Here is a 15,979-nt window from a genome sequence, read left to right as displayed (position 1 = left end):
TACAGTCTGCCACATAGCTTTGCTTTGGGAATTTTGTTTTGTTTTGTTTTGTTTTGTTTTGTTTTGTTTTGTTTTTAAGAACTCAGGCTCAGGAAGCTAGTATTAGGTGGGGGGCATAGAGAAAAGACCTTCAGGGAAAAAATTGGAGTTGGATTTCTCACTCCAAAAGAAATTTAGAGTGAGATTTCTCACTCTAAAAGAAATAAATAACCAACTGTTTTGGGTGATAAATAGGGCGATAAAAATTCCTGCAGTGCAATAGCAACACCATTATTACAATTTTAGAAGTAATTAATAGGATTTAGGCATGTTTGACTATTTTGTTCATCATTCTAATTTTAGTTTCTTTTTGACCTATATTATACTTTTGCCCAATTATTTTCTTATTTCTCTGTCACTTATATTTTCATATATGTTTATGAAAGTTTTTGCTCACTTTCTTATGACAGAAGTACATTCTTTATTAAATGCCACAAGAAATGTTGAAATATTAGAATATCTACAGGTAAGATCTTATTTAATCATATTCCTAGAAAGAACATCAGACCCACTACAAAAAAAAATCTACTGAATTTTATTTTAAATTAATCATTATATTTAGGTTGCTTTTCCAGCTGCCAATTAAATTTTTGTTTTTTTTTCCCAAATCTGGCTGATTTACCTCATGCAGACAGGCAGGTAGCATATTGATCTAGAATTTGGTGATAGTTCTCATGCCTACGTTCTTAATTTGCTTATTTATTTTTGTAGAAACAGGGTCTCACTTGCAACAGGGACGTGCAACAGGGGTGTTGCTCATCTGTTTGGCCACCACACATGCTCAGGCCCCTTGCAGGACAGGGAGCATGCTGACAGGCAGGTGCAGCAACCCAGGCAAGTGCCTTGGGGCTCCAGCCCCAAGGTAGGATCTAAAGGTGGGTGCCTGTGACTCCTGAAGCCCAAGTGGGTGCGTGTTAGTGTGCTCTTTTAGCTTTGCCATCTGAAGACAGCTTAAGAGTGTAACCAGCTCAGTGCCCTCTTGGGATCCAGGTACTTTTATGGCATCCAGGAAGAGTCAAGTCGCACACAGACTTGAAGGATGAATGTGGGGGTTTTACTGAATGATGGCAGTGGCTCTCAGCAGGGTGGATGGGCAGCTGGAAGGGGGATGGAGTGAGAAGATTATTTTTCTCCTAGAATTTGGCCATCCAGCGGCCAATCTCCTCTCGGACCGTCCCCAGCCCAACTCCTCTCAACTTTCAGATGCTCCTTCTCTTCTCCTCTTCTCTGCCTTGCCACTCTGCATTCTTCTGCTCTTCTGTTCATCTCCTTTTGGAGCTGGGGGTTTGGGATTTATATGGGTACAGGATGGGAGGGCATGGGAGGCCAAAAGGCAACTTTTAAGTGCAAAAACAGGAATGCGTCTTCTGATTTAAGGTTGTGGGTTTACAGGCTTGAGGGTGTAGCCTTTGCCAGGGAACTGCGCTCTTCTACCCAGTATTTCCTTCTCCTGTTCATATCAAAATGAAACTTGTAATTTTTATTCCCTGTTAAAAGTAAAGCAAAAGCTTCCAATACCATCATCCCTCTGTCATGTAGCGGATCCATGTATCATTGGCTAGAACTGTGTCACATGGTGATTTCTGACTGTGAGAGAGGCTGGGCACGTGATAAGATTTTTTAGTATCTATAGTAAAGAGGACATGGAAAAGGGCGATTAAAAATGGGTTTCAGGCCACTTGATCTACAGAATCTGTTCCAGAGAATTTCATAGAATATTTAACAAATGTATATTTATTGAGCTACTAAAAACAATAGTCACTATGCCAAGCACTCAAGACGTGAGTAAACTGAAGATACGTGATCTGTACAAACAAAAGACACTAAGCCAAGCACTCAAGGTATGTGAGACCCTGCCTTCACAGGATTTACAGTAGTTTGTGGAAGACAGACAATTAAATAAGCAATTACAGTGCTGCATGACAATTGAAAAGATGGGAGCAACTGTGTATACTAGAGAAACTCACAGGAGAGGCAGCAAACCTAGTCCTAGAAAACCATTAAAGGCTCCACAAAGAAAGTGACATCCATGTTTTTTCCATCTTTACTATGCATGTAATTTAATACGTACTTCACAGAGGTATTTTAGGCAGTAAGTAAATTGATATGCCAGAAATCAATAAGCACAGTACTTGGCACAAAATAATTAAAAAGTATGTGTCCATTATTCATAAGTATTTTTGTTCATTCACTACGTCATAATAGCAAACCCTTTCATACTTCTTAAAATACATTAGATATTACTTGAAAGGTTTCATTTTACTCATTTATTCCTCACAAAAATTAAAGGAGGTAGATATTATTGTTGTTCTCATTCTGCAGAGGAAGAAATGCAGACATTGAAAAATTGAGTGATTTGTTCAAGGTCATGTAGCTATTAAAAGGCAAAGCCGAGATTTGAATTCTGCTAGACCAGCTCTCAAGTTCATCCTCTTAACTACCTGCTATCAGGCCTCTCCTCATTATATTTGGCCTCCAATATTTATTTCAAGTGGAGTTAAGAATGTATTCAATCTAAAATGATCATTTTTCCTGATATCTGAGTTTCTATCTGTGGCAATTACCTGCTACTGCGCTACTTAAAAAATAATGTAAATACTTCCAAGGAAGAACATGAAAAAAATGTAAATACTTCCAAGGAAGAACATGGAATAATCATTTTATACCGAAAATGGAGGAAGTTCTATAAATTCTATCAGCACATGAAATGCCTCAGTTTTTCTATGGCTGTTCGTTTTCTCTACTCGTCATTTCTGTTCCTCTGATATATGTCATAAACTGAATATTGTTAATTTGGCTCTCAGACAACTAGGATACCAGATTTTAGAAAAAAAATTTTTTCCCGGGCAATAAAATATGAAGATTTGTTTTTATGTAGCAACTACTTTCTTATCTGTCTTTTTGTTTATATTTATTGTTTTGTTTTCATAGTTTCTTTTTATTGAGCTAAGCTTAGCATGTTTTCTACTTAGAACTTTGTTATAAAATATAATTGAAAAATATATTCACTAACTGTAATATGGCTTTTAGTTCAATTTTTCAGTGACATACATTTCAGAGTTATGATAACCTCAATTTTACTTCACTGTATTCTGGTTGGAAGAAAAGCCTGCCAAGGTGTCATGTGCAAAAATCGGTTTTGAAGAATACAATGGAGGAATAAAAAAGAGAATTTGTCCTTGGTTTTCATGTCTAGCATCAACTACTAAATGTCTATGTACCATCGCCAATTATTCAGAATCAAATTCTTTGCTTTGCAAAGTCAGCAAGTCCACAGACCTGAAAGTGCTGGTTATTTTTATACAAACACATATCAGGTATTAAAAATTGTGTTTCAAATAACTGTGGATTTTTCTTTGCCGGCAAAGATAGTGTTAGCAAGTTTTAAACCCTACGTTTTAAAACTTGTTCCCATTTAATACCATTATTTTAACAATTCTCTCATGTAGATATTTTGTAAAGCTATATTTTATGTTTTATTTCCAATTGGTTTACAAAGTTTTCTTGGCTCTGTCATCATTTATCCTAATTGGAGTTTTGTAGAAGGAATGAAATACAGAAAAATTATGTCAAGAATTATCAAGGTTCTTGATAATTTCCAAGGATGTGCTCCTTCATTTTATTTGTTATGATGCTATTATTTCCATTTTACCTTGACACAGCAGCAGGTAATTCTTAATGTTGTCTGTGATAACGTATGATTTCTATTAAAATTGCAATCGATTCTAAATGATAACTACATTTTGATATAGGTTTTCTCAGCTTTCTCTTGGCAATGCCTATTTATATTTTAGACTCTATATGGACTTAGCATTTGGAGTCAATTGAGTTTTGTTAAATTTCAATTTTCCCAATATGGTGATGATGTAAATTAACTAATCTTGACATGTTTCAGCTTTGTCATTAAGGCCTGACAATGAAAAACTTTATTGTGTTTATAATGGTTGCAAAATTCTAGCTCTATAAATGACTAGCAATGCAACTTTGGGGTCTCATGGTTGCTCTAAAGCCTTAGCTTTCTCATTTCTAAAATGATAATGGCTGTCCTTAGCATGGTTGTCACTGGATGACTGTGAGGGTCAAATGAGATAAGGTAAGACTTGTCTTCTCAAAATGCAGAGCAAGGAGTGTCAGGAAGAAAAGGTGGTAATATAGTGATGCAGAGTTCTTAGGAAAAGATGGTGCATCTTCCAACAGCAAGAATTTTACCAAAAGATTTTGGGGATGAAAATAAAATAATTTTATATTAAAATTAAATATATTATTTTATGCCATTTTTGTAATTGTAAATGTGTTATGGCATGGAATCCATGATTTAACATAAAATACTCAAAAGCAATAGTGAGAAAGGGTCTCTTCTAGGACTGAAACTCCCTTTCGTCCTTCTCTTTCTCTCAATCCCCTACCCTCCTATTAAGCTTGTATGTGTATTTTTCTCTACTGCTAAGGTGACTTGACTTGAGAAATAAGCATACAAATGTGCTAAAATATGCATAAAGTGGCATTTAAATATGGCATATTAATATGACCTTTGGTCCTTTAGAAATTGTGTGCGACATCTTGAAAATTCCTTCATCTAATTCAGGTTGCCATCTTCTCTTTTGTGGATCACTGCAACTGCCTTGAAACTGACCTACTGTGTCCATTCTGGTCTCTTTCAATCCTCAACTGAAATAGTGTTTTTGAAATTCTAATCCAACTGTGGCACCTTACACCACTTAAAACCTAGCTGTGACTTCCCTATTTTTTTGGAATAATGACAAAAGTTTCAACATGTTTTCTTAAGCCCTCCACAGCCTATTCCCCACCGCTTTCCAAACTCTCCCTCTTCTGACTGCTCTCATTTTCTTCTGGCTCCAAATAATGTTCCAGCTCCACCACATGGCTTTTGCACATACTGTCCTCTAACTGAAATGGTCTTCCCTCCTGTCTTCATATAGTGGCCTCTCCTTTTGCTTGAGATCTTTCATTAAAAAGCAAACTTCCTAGATTTATCTTTCCCTACCCATTCGGGTCAGGTGAAACCCCATTATTAGTCCCCTCCCAAACTTCCTAATCTTTCCTCGCCCTCTCAGGTTAGATAAATCCCCATTATATGTGCCCATAACACCTCATACTGTCTGTTTATAGCACTTACTACAATTGTAACCAAATACTATTTGTGCAACTATTTAATTAGGTTGTTTCTTTATTACATCCCTACTTATGCTCTGTCAGTCTATCTGGTTTTATAGTAGCACACAATAAATCCTTCATATATATTTGATGAATGAAGGTGAGAGAATGCAACTGAACTTTGTATAACATTTGTCATCACTATCATTTTTCTAAATATTTTTTAATGAGGACCTGGAAAGTAGAGTTACAACATTCTTTCCTGCTAATAATGTTACTGGAAAAGAGTTAACTACAAAAATGAATACCTTTTTAAATCAGGCTGCTTTATAGAAAACTATGGTCCTTAATTGCCGTCACGCCCCAAACAAAGATTATGACAAGTAGGACTCAAATTCCATTGAACTGTCTATATTGCCTAAACTTTGGTTTGTTTTGTTTTGATTGGTTCAGTTTGAGAGGGCTTTTGTTAAGGAGTACAGTTCAGTTTTGGATATCATTCTCTTGACAGTCATCTTAGTAGATCCCCTGGTTCTCTCAAGTCTTAAATGTGGGTATGCAGTCATCCGTTGAGTGCTGAATGATCTCACTTCAACTAGACCAGTGAGCACATAAATTCAATTAACATGAAGACTTGACATGAATTCCATACTGAGACAAAATAAGTCAATTCACAATGGTGATCGAAACTGGTGCTCATGCCCAGGTTTTAGATGATCTTCAAATTGAGAGGTTGACCAAAAGGAACAAATTGTTAAACTAAACTAAATTTGGCCTGAGGAAGCCTCTGTACTCAAGTCCTTATGTAACAAACTTCACCCTAACTTAGTACATGAACTAACTGAAAGCTGAATTTAGGATTATACTCTTGTAACAAATTGACTGAGGCTCATTCAGTTGCAGTAGCTGAGCTTCAGTCAATCACAGGTGGCCAACTGATTTAAATATGGCAAAACATAGAGCTGTAACTAATTAAGCTGTCTCTGTACCTCACTTCCATTTTTTGTCCATGAATGCTGCCTGACCACATTGCAGGCCAGAGTTCTTAGAATCGGTTCTGGTTCCAACTGTTGCCTGATTCACGAATCATTCTTTGTTCAACTAAATTCTGTTAAATTTAACTCATGTAAGATTATCCCTTTTAACAGTATTTAATATCAGGTGAGTAATTACTTATTTTAGTAAGTTAGAAGGAGATATTTAAAAAGCCTGATTGTCAAAGTGATAATTTAATTATGTAACTATTAAACATCTATTTTAGGCGAGAAAAAGTGATAGGCATTGTGAGGAAAAATAAATAAGCGAGCATCTCTGTCCTTAGGAAAGTTAGGATTCTGTTAGGATCCAATATTACGGGCTGAATTGCATCCCCTCTCCTCCCTTAAATCTTTATGTCGAGTTTCTAACCCCTGATATCTGAGAATGTGACTATATTTGGAGATAGGGCCTTTACAGTGGGAAATAAGATAAAATGAGGTCATATGGGTGTGCCCTAATCCAATATGACTGGTGACCTTAGAAGAAAAGATTAGGATACAGATACAAGCAAAGGGAAGATCATGTAAAGACACAAGAAGAAAATTGTCATCTACAAGCCCAGGAGAGAGGCCTGGAATAGATAGAGGCCTGGAACAGATATATCCTCAGAACCCTCAGAGGAAACTGACCCTGCTGACACCTGATCATGTACTTCCCAGCCTCCAGAACTGTGAGGAAATGCATTTCTGTTATTTAAGCCACCTAATTTGTGGTATTTTGTTATGGCAGCCCTCAAAGACTAATGCACCTACCATGTCTAGGATTATACTCAGATCTGTCTGATCCAAAGCTTTTACTAAATAATATGTTTTGTTGGCTTTGCAAATTTATCACACTAACTGCAAGGCTACTTATACTACAAATTAAATACCCTGTAGAGGATAAGCAATTCTGTGGAGCAATTTGAGCAAACTGATGACAACTATTTTTGTTTTGCCTTTTATACTTTTGCCTGATTGTCAAAATAGTATCTTACTAGGAAGTAGTATAGGAAAAGCAGTTGGGATTACTTAAGGTATATTAGAGGTGCTATTACTTAAGGTAATTAGAGGTGTTTAAAACTCACAAAAGAGTATGTAATCTCCAATCTAACTTATATTTTTCAAATTTTTGGTGAATAGACAAATGCTTCCATAAGTGTTTATAATATATATTCTTATTTGTGTACATTGTAAAAATTTGGCTAGAAATAGCTAAGATTAAAAATACTTGGATGGCCTCATTCTGATAAAAGTAATCAGTACTCGAAGAAAGAATTTATAGTACTCAAAGAGAAAATTATATTACTCAAAGTTAGGATTATTTTTTATTTTTTATTTTAAACTCATTAAACACCTTCCATGTAATACACAATGCACAGTTACATTTCAGGAGGCTTTCCATGAACGGAAAATATTACTAATCAGTGCACAGAATATCAGAGTAAAGATGCTAAATCCTCAGTCTGTGATATCTTAGTGTGACTGATACTAATCCTGCAGACTGCATTACTTCACACTTATGTTAAAAAAAAGTCATCACCTTGCAAATCATTTTTTAAATTTACAACACATAGAGGGGGCATCAGGAGATGGACGGCCACCTTTCGCGGGCTCCCCAGAGGATATTGTCTACCAATTACATTCTAGCCCACAGCACTGTGAACAGCAGACAATAGGATGCAAAGTAGTTCATCTCTGCCAACAGACACCACCACTCAGTAAATCCTGGTGAGGTTGGCATTATATGGATAACGTTTCCCAAAATAGATGCAGCTTAACATTTTCTGAAGCCAAGCCCACTGTGTATCTATTTCAATAAATAACATTCTCAACTGAGGATCTAACCAATAAAACCTAAACCAGCTGGCATTATATTAAGAGCCATGTATCAGAAGCATAACTAACTATGCTCTTCTTATTCTGAAAATGAGCAAATGAAAATACATGACTACAGGGTTGGCTAGCTAAGTAAATACCGTGGATTTTGAAACTATTACTGTCTTGTTAATTCCTGTAATTAAATTTTGAGAGTTTATGTACCAGAAACCTTGAAAAGCCTCCTAATGACTGACTCCTGGTAACTAGGTCTTTTGAACTGAATGTGCTGTTGTACCATGGCTGGCCCCAAATAAGATCCAAGGTCTTCATGGTTTACTTGGAGGGTGAAATTGATAAATCACTTGTCCTGATTCCTGAAAGATCCTCCTTTCATGTTCTGCAGTGAATGTAATACAGTACATTTTCATTAGGGGAAAGCACAGAGCTCCAGGCAGCATACTCTACTGAGATGCCATAAGAAATTCAGGTAGCATACATATTAGAGCATATATTAAGAGAACACAGCTAGTATAAGTATCTTTTCCTATAAATCAAAAGATTAGAAACTACAAAAGCTACATTAATTTTTTACCTTTAGAAAATGCAAACTATATGTGTAACCAAAGGGGATGTAAAGTTAACCAGCAAAAACAATGTAACAGTTACTTCTTTTATAAATTTAGACACATTTTTGAGTTAATCCCCAACAGCATTGTATTTACTTTTAAACTATTTCCCTTGTTAGACCTTACTCCCCACCCTTTGTACAATATGAATGCATAGGTGTTTCCATCCATAGTTTACCCTTTTGACAGCTGCTCGAACTGTTCTGAGGACTTTGTAAGAATATTTAGAAAGGCACAAAAAGTCCTGATTGCTAAGCATAAAAAAGAAAGTATGTATAATATTAGAAAAGGTTATGAATTTTTATTACCCACTTATCTGAGCTCCACTTTTAAACATATATAGAGTCAGCATGGCTCAGTAGAAGGAGCACAAGACCAGGAGGCATCAGGGTTACATATTTTTCTGCTAGCTCTTACACAAGCCAGCTTTGTGCTCTTACACCAGCACACAGCACCTCAGAATTGGCATTAATGATCCTTCATATCCTGCCTAGATATAACACTTCATGGTTTTGTTTTGCAAGTTTTTCCCATAGTGTATTATCGGTCTATCTTGTATCCTATTTTTTAGGAAATGCTTACCAGGTAAAACAAACTTTATTTTATTTTTACTTAGCAGTGCCAATTTTCAAAATTTACTGATGTGTTGGGTAATTTGGAAATGTGTAGTTAAAAAAAGGGACTTGACTGCTGACAAAAGTATTTCCAAAATTGTATTATATTGTGTGATTTAAAAAGTGCCACATTGAGACAGTTATTTAAACATAACAAGTTGATACTTACTGGGTAGAGCAACTGTTTATAAATTTAATGAGCTTATCATGGAGCAAAGAGGAAGGATTTACACAGTATATACAGAGAGGCCAGAGACTGAACAGATTAATTTAAGGAATGATGGCACATTAAGAAAAAATTATTTTTTAGAGCTTATTGGTTTATCTGCTTAAAAAAGTAAATCTCTTATTATCCTTTCTCTTGCTGTTTTCTAAAGATATTGTGCTGTGACTTGTATGCATTGATAGGATAAAAGGAGTAGAATATTTTATATTTTATCTATAGTACTTACTACATTAAACATTCTCATTCTCATATCTCTACCTACCAAATTCTTCTCTTACAAAAAAGAGACAAACAACAATAAAAAATTATTTGAATAACTAAAGAAACAGGATGCACAGGCACTAGAATTCTGGGGGTTATTTTCATTTTTATTTCATTTATTATCTTTTTCTTTAGTTTCCCTGATGAATTATATTTTTTTGAGACATGAATTCAAATAATTATCTTCAGATTTTTATGTAATTTGTTGGTATGTTAGAACAGCAAAGTAAAAGTGCTGAGGTAGCCAGCAGAGAAAAATGCTAGGTCTCTGAATATGAACAGAAAGGAAAATGCTCATAGCACTACCAACTGTTTGCAGTCTGCAGTGGGAGAATGTCAAAACAGCCAGTTTATGGGCCCCAAGCTGAAGTGGCTGCTGCTCTTGTGCACAGAACATTCTCTGTGCTTTTTTCCCTATGAAAGCCCTTCCTATGCAGTCTTTTGTGACTCTTTGCTTTTATTTTTACTGGATGCATCCATACTGTTCACCTAAAAGTTGAAATTATTCTTCAATAAAACATGGCTAAGAGAGGTCATCCTTTCATCTGTTTTTGCACATCCTAAAATAAAGGCATTGTTAAAGAAATAAAAGAAAGAGGCATTTATTAAAATTACTACTAATTCAGTAAACACTTACTGAATGACTAACATAAGGTAGACTCTAAGTTAGGCTTTGGAGATATGTCACATTCAATAAAATTGTGCACATAGTTTTTGGACATCGAGCCACAGAATTGGAAGATATTTTGAAGATATGCTATTAAAGCCCCATGGGTGAATCTTATTTCTTTTTCTTTCTGTGTTCTTCTTAGTTAATTGTGTTTATCAAAGAGTTACTCTATGCCAGGATCTTTACATATGTTACCTATTCAAGGCATGTATTATTAGCTCAATTTTTAGATAAGGAAGTTAAGAATCCATAATACTAAACTATTTTCCAAAAATCACACTATGGCTAACAGATCCTAGGGTGGCTTCCCATGATTACTCTCTCTGAATATTTAATTAGCACACATAGTATTTTAGATAGAGGCTGAATTCAAATTCAGAGGCAGTGATCAGAGGCAAGTATCCATGCTCTTGTTTAATCCCTTTACATTGAAGTGATCAGAACCTGTGTCATCTTTCTAACTAACAGAATATGGCAAATGTGGTAAGATATAAGACATATGCTTATATTACATTATATAAAACTTTGTCTTGCTGGTGGATTTCTGCTATAGACTCACCTTTCTGACTTGCTAAAATAAGCAGCCTCGTGGGAGAAGCCCATGAGGCAAAGAACTGTGTGAAGAATCTAGGAGTGGCATCTGCCTAAGAGACATCAAAACACAAAACAAAACAAAACAAAAAATAAAGATCTCAGTCCTGAAAGGAAATTCTTTTCTTTTGAAATGAGCCTTCCCACAGTTTAATTCCTGTCAATAAACTGAAGGATCTTGGAAGTGGACCCTTCCTCAGTTGAGTCTTCAAATGAGAACTCAGTGTGGGTCAATACCTTGATTTCACAACATCTTGTGAAAACATAAGGAGAGGACCTAGCTAAGCTGTACCCCAACTCCTGACCCACGTATTCTGTGAAATAATAGATGTGTATTTTTTATGTTGGTAAATTATAGTTATTTGTTATGTAATAATGTATAATTAACACACATAGTATTTTAGATACAGGCTGAATTCAAATCCAAATTTGTCTGGCACTTAAACTTATTCTCTTTCTGTAATACCAATTCATAAATTTAAGTCCCAGGATCCTTTCCATAATAATCATCTAGAGGTCTTATGCAAATATTGGTTTTTGGGTTTCACAGCTGTCCTATAAATAGAATCTCTGGGATAAAGCCTGAAGATTTACACTTTTCACAAGCTTCTATAGTGATTATTATATATATATTAAAGTTTAGAACATTTCAGTATACCTTATGAAGCTGGAGTTGTTTATTTCAATTACTTAGAATGGGTATAGGTCAGAACATCCTTTTATCCTTTAAGAAAAGTTTTTTTTGGAAGACTGACCAGTTTTGTTTTTTTTTTTACTACAACAAAAGAATCAACCAATAGTAGAGAATCATGTCCTTTCAATTTAATTTTTATATTTTCAGTTGCATTATTATGAAGAAGTAAATATAATATATTCTTACTTTAGGGCTCCAAATAAAATAGATATAAATAAAATGAGACATTTGAGACAAATGAGATATTGAGACTTTCATGAGTAAGAATTTGTGAGCAAACCATGACAGCTTAAGAAACATTTTTGTTTTAAACTTTAGTAATTCTCTATTTTGAAGTCACAAATTACCTACTTTAAGTCACATTACACTTATCAGGAGACGATAATAATAATTAAGAATAAGGGGCATCATACAAAAGAAAGTCCAAATATTTGTCAACCCTAAATATCCTGGACCTGCATTGAAAATTGGTGATTACCAGGCAACTGAGTAAATTACTTTACTTTTTATAGGTGGCTACATAAATTCCAAGTATAGATTTAGAGTTGCAATGTCACCTTTTCCTAAAGCTGAATTTAATGTGTCTGACAGACAAAAACTACATGGAGAGTGTGTTGATCTCCACTGTATGTACCTACTGGCTAGCACAGTGATTGATGCACAGAGGGCAATCAGTACGTATTTTCCAATGGTTGGCTAACTATAAAGCAGGCAAATCTATCAGCCTTTATCTTTTTTCAAGACTTGATACTTCAGGGCAGAACTTCTTAACTTGATTTACAGATATATCAATACATAGATCGGGGGTGGAGCCAAGATGGCCGAATAGGAACAGCTCCGGTCTACAGCTCCCAGCGTGAGCCACACAGAAGATGGGTGATTTCTGCATTTCCATCTGAGGTACCAGGTTCATCTCACTAGGGAGTGCCAAACAGTGGGTGCAGGAGAGTCAGTGCAGCACACTGTGCACAAGCTGAAGCAGGGCAAGGCATTGCCTCACTCAGGAAGCGCAAGCGGTCAGGGAGTTCCCTTTCCTAGTCAAAGAAAGGGGTGACAGACAGCACCTGGAAAATGGGGTCACTCCCACCCTAATACTGCGCTTTTCCAATGGGCTTGGAAAACGGCACACCAGGAGATTGTGTCCCGCACCTGGCTCAGAGGGTCCTATGCCCACAGAGTCTCACTGATTGCTAGCACAGTAGTCTGAGATCAAACTGCAAGGCGACAGCGAGGCTGGAGGAGGGGTGCCCGCCATTGCCCAGGCTTGCTTAGGCAAACAAAGCAGCCAGGAAGCTCGAACTGGGTGGAGCCCACTACAGCTCGAGGAGGCCTGCCTGCCTCTTTAGGCTCCACCTCTGGGGGCAAGTCACAGACAAACAAAAATTCAGCAGTGACCTCTGCAGACTTAAATGTCCCTGTCTGACAGCTTTGAAGAGTGTAGTGGTTCTCCCAGCACACAGCTGGAGAACTGAGAATGGGCAGACTGCCTCCTAAAGTGGATCCCTGACCTCTGAGCTGCCTAACTGGGAGGCTGCCCCCAGTAGGGACAGACTGATACCTCACTCGGCCGGGTACACCTCGGAGACAAAACTTCCAGAGGAACGATCAGACAGCTGAATTTGCGGTTCACGAAAATCTGCTGTTCTGCAGCCACTGCTGCTGACGCCCAGCCAAACAGCGTCTGGAGTGGACCCCTAGCAAACTCCAACAGACCTGCAGCTGAGGGTCCTGTCTGGTAGAAGGAAAACTAACAAACAGAAAGGACAACCACACCAAAAACCCATCTGTACATCACCATCATCAAAGACCAAAAGTAGAAAAAACTACAAAGATGGGGAGAAAACAGAGCAGAAAAACTGGAAACTCTAAAAAGCAGAGTGCCTCTCCTCCTCTAAAGGAACGCAGTTCCTCCCCAGCAATGGAACAAAGCTGGACGGAGAATGACTTCGACGAGTTGAGAGAAGAAGGCTTCAGACGATCAAACTACTCCGAGCTACAGGAGGAAATTCAAACCAATGGCAAAGAAGTTAAAAACTTTGAAAAAAAATTAGATGAATGTATAACTAAAATAACCAATGCAGAGAAGTGCTTGAAGGAGCTGATGGAGCTGAAAGCCAAGTTTCCAGAGCTACGTGAAGAATGCAGAAGCCTCAGGAGCCGATGTGATCAACTGGAAGAAAAGTTATCAGTGATGGAAGATGAAATGAATGAAATGAAGAGAGAAGGGAAGTTTAGAGAAAAAAGAATAAAAAGAAATGAACAAAGCCTCCAAGAAATATGGGACTATGTGAGAAGACCAAACCTACGTCTGATTGGTGTACCTGAAAGTGATGGGGAGAATGGAACCAAGTTGGAAAGCACTCTGCAAGATATTATCCAGGAGAACTTCCCCAATCTAGCAAGACAGGCCAACATTCAGATTCAGGAAATACAGAGAACGCCACAGAGATACTCCTCGAGAAGAGCAACTCCAAAACACATAATTGTCAGATTCACCAAAGTTGAAATGAAGGAAAAAATGTTAAGGGCGGCCAGAGAGAAAGGCTGGGTTACCCACAAAGGGAAGCCCATCAGACTAACAGCCGATCTCTTGGCAGAAACTCTACAAGCCAGAAGAGAGTGGGGGCCAATATTCAACATTCTTAAAGAAAAGAATTTTCAACCCAGAATTTCATATCCAGCCAAAATAAGCTTCATAAATGAAGGAGAAATAAAATACTTTACAGACAAGCAAATGCTGAGAGATTTTGTCACCACCAGGCCTGCCATAAAAGAGCTCCTGAAGGAAGCACTAAACATGAAAAGGAACAACTGGTACCAGCCACTGCAAAAACATGCCCAATTGTAAAGACCATTGAGGCTAGGAAGAAACTGCATCAACTAACGAGCAAAATAACCAGCTAACATCATAATGACAGGATCAAATTCACACATAATATTAACTTTAAATGTAAATGGGCTAACTGCTCCAGTTAAAAGACACAGACTGGCAAATTGGATAAGGAGTCAAGACCCATCAGTGTGCTGTATTCAGGAAACCCATCTCATGTGCAGAGACACACATAGACTCAAAATAAAGGGATGGAGGAAAATCTACCAAGCAAATGGAAAACAAAAAAAGGCTGGGGTTGCAATCCTAGTCTCTGATAAAATAGACTTTAAACCAACAAAGATCAAAAGAGACAAAGAAGGCCATTACATAATGGTAAAGGGATCAATTCAACAAGAAGAGATAACTATCCTAAATATATATGCACCCAATACAGGAGCACCCAGATTCATAAAGCAAGTCCTGAGTGACCTACAAAGAGACTTAGACTCCCACACAATAATAATGGGAGATTTTAACACCCCACTGTCAACATTAGACAGATCAACGAGACAGAAAGTTAACAAGGATACCCAGGAATTGAACTCAGCTCTGCACCAAGCAGACCTAAGCGACATCTACAGAACTTTCCACCCCAAATCAACAGAATATACATTTTTTTCAGCACCACACCACACCTATTCCAAAATTGACCACATAGTTGGAAGTAAAGCTCTCCTCAGCAAATGTAAAAGAATAGAAATTATAACAAACTATCTCTCAGACCACAGTGCAATCAAACTAGAACTCAGGATTAAGAAACTCACTCAAAACCACTCAACTACATGGAAACTCAACAACCTGCTCCTGAATGACTACTGGGTACATAACGAAATGAAGGCAGAAATAAAGATGTTCTTTGAAACCAATGAGAGCAAAGACACAACATACCAGAATCTCTGGGACACATTCAAAGCAGTGTGTAGAGGGAAATTTATAGCACTAAATGCCCACAAGAGAAAGCAGGAACGATCCAAAATTGACACCCTAACATCACAATTAAAAGAACTAGAAAAGCAAGAGCAAACACATTCAAAACCTAGCAGAAGGCTAGAAATAACTAAAATCAGAGCAGAACTGAAGGAAATAAAGACACAAAAAACCCTTCAAAAAAATCAATGAATCCAGGAGCTGGTTTTTTGAAAAGATTAACAGAATTGATAGACCACTAGCAAGACTAATAAAGAAAAGAGAGAAGAATCAAATAGATGCAATAAAAAATGATAAAGGGGATATCACCACCGATCCCACAGAAATACAATCTACCATCAGAGAATACTACAAACACCTCTACGCAAATAAACTAGAAAATCTAGAAGAAATGGATAAATTCCTCGACAAATACACCCTCCCGAGACTAAACCAGGAAGAAGATGAATCTCTGAATAGACCAATAACAGGCTCTGAAATTGTGGCAATAATCAATAGCTTACCAAC

Source organism: Nomascus leucogenys, chromosome 9 (genome assembly GCF_006542625.1).
Source record: "Nomascus leucogenys isolate Asia chromosome 9, Asia_NLE_v1, whole genome shotgun sequence".
Taxonomy (NCBI): Eukaryota; Metazoa; Chordata; class Mammalia; order Primates; family Hylobatidae; genus Nomascus; species Nomascus leucogenys.
This window is presented reverse-complemented; position numbering follows the sequence as displayed.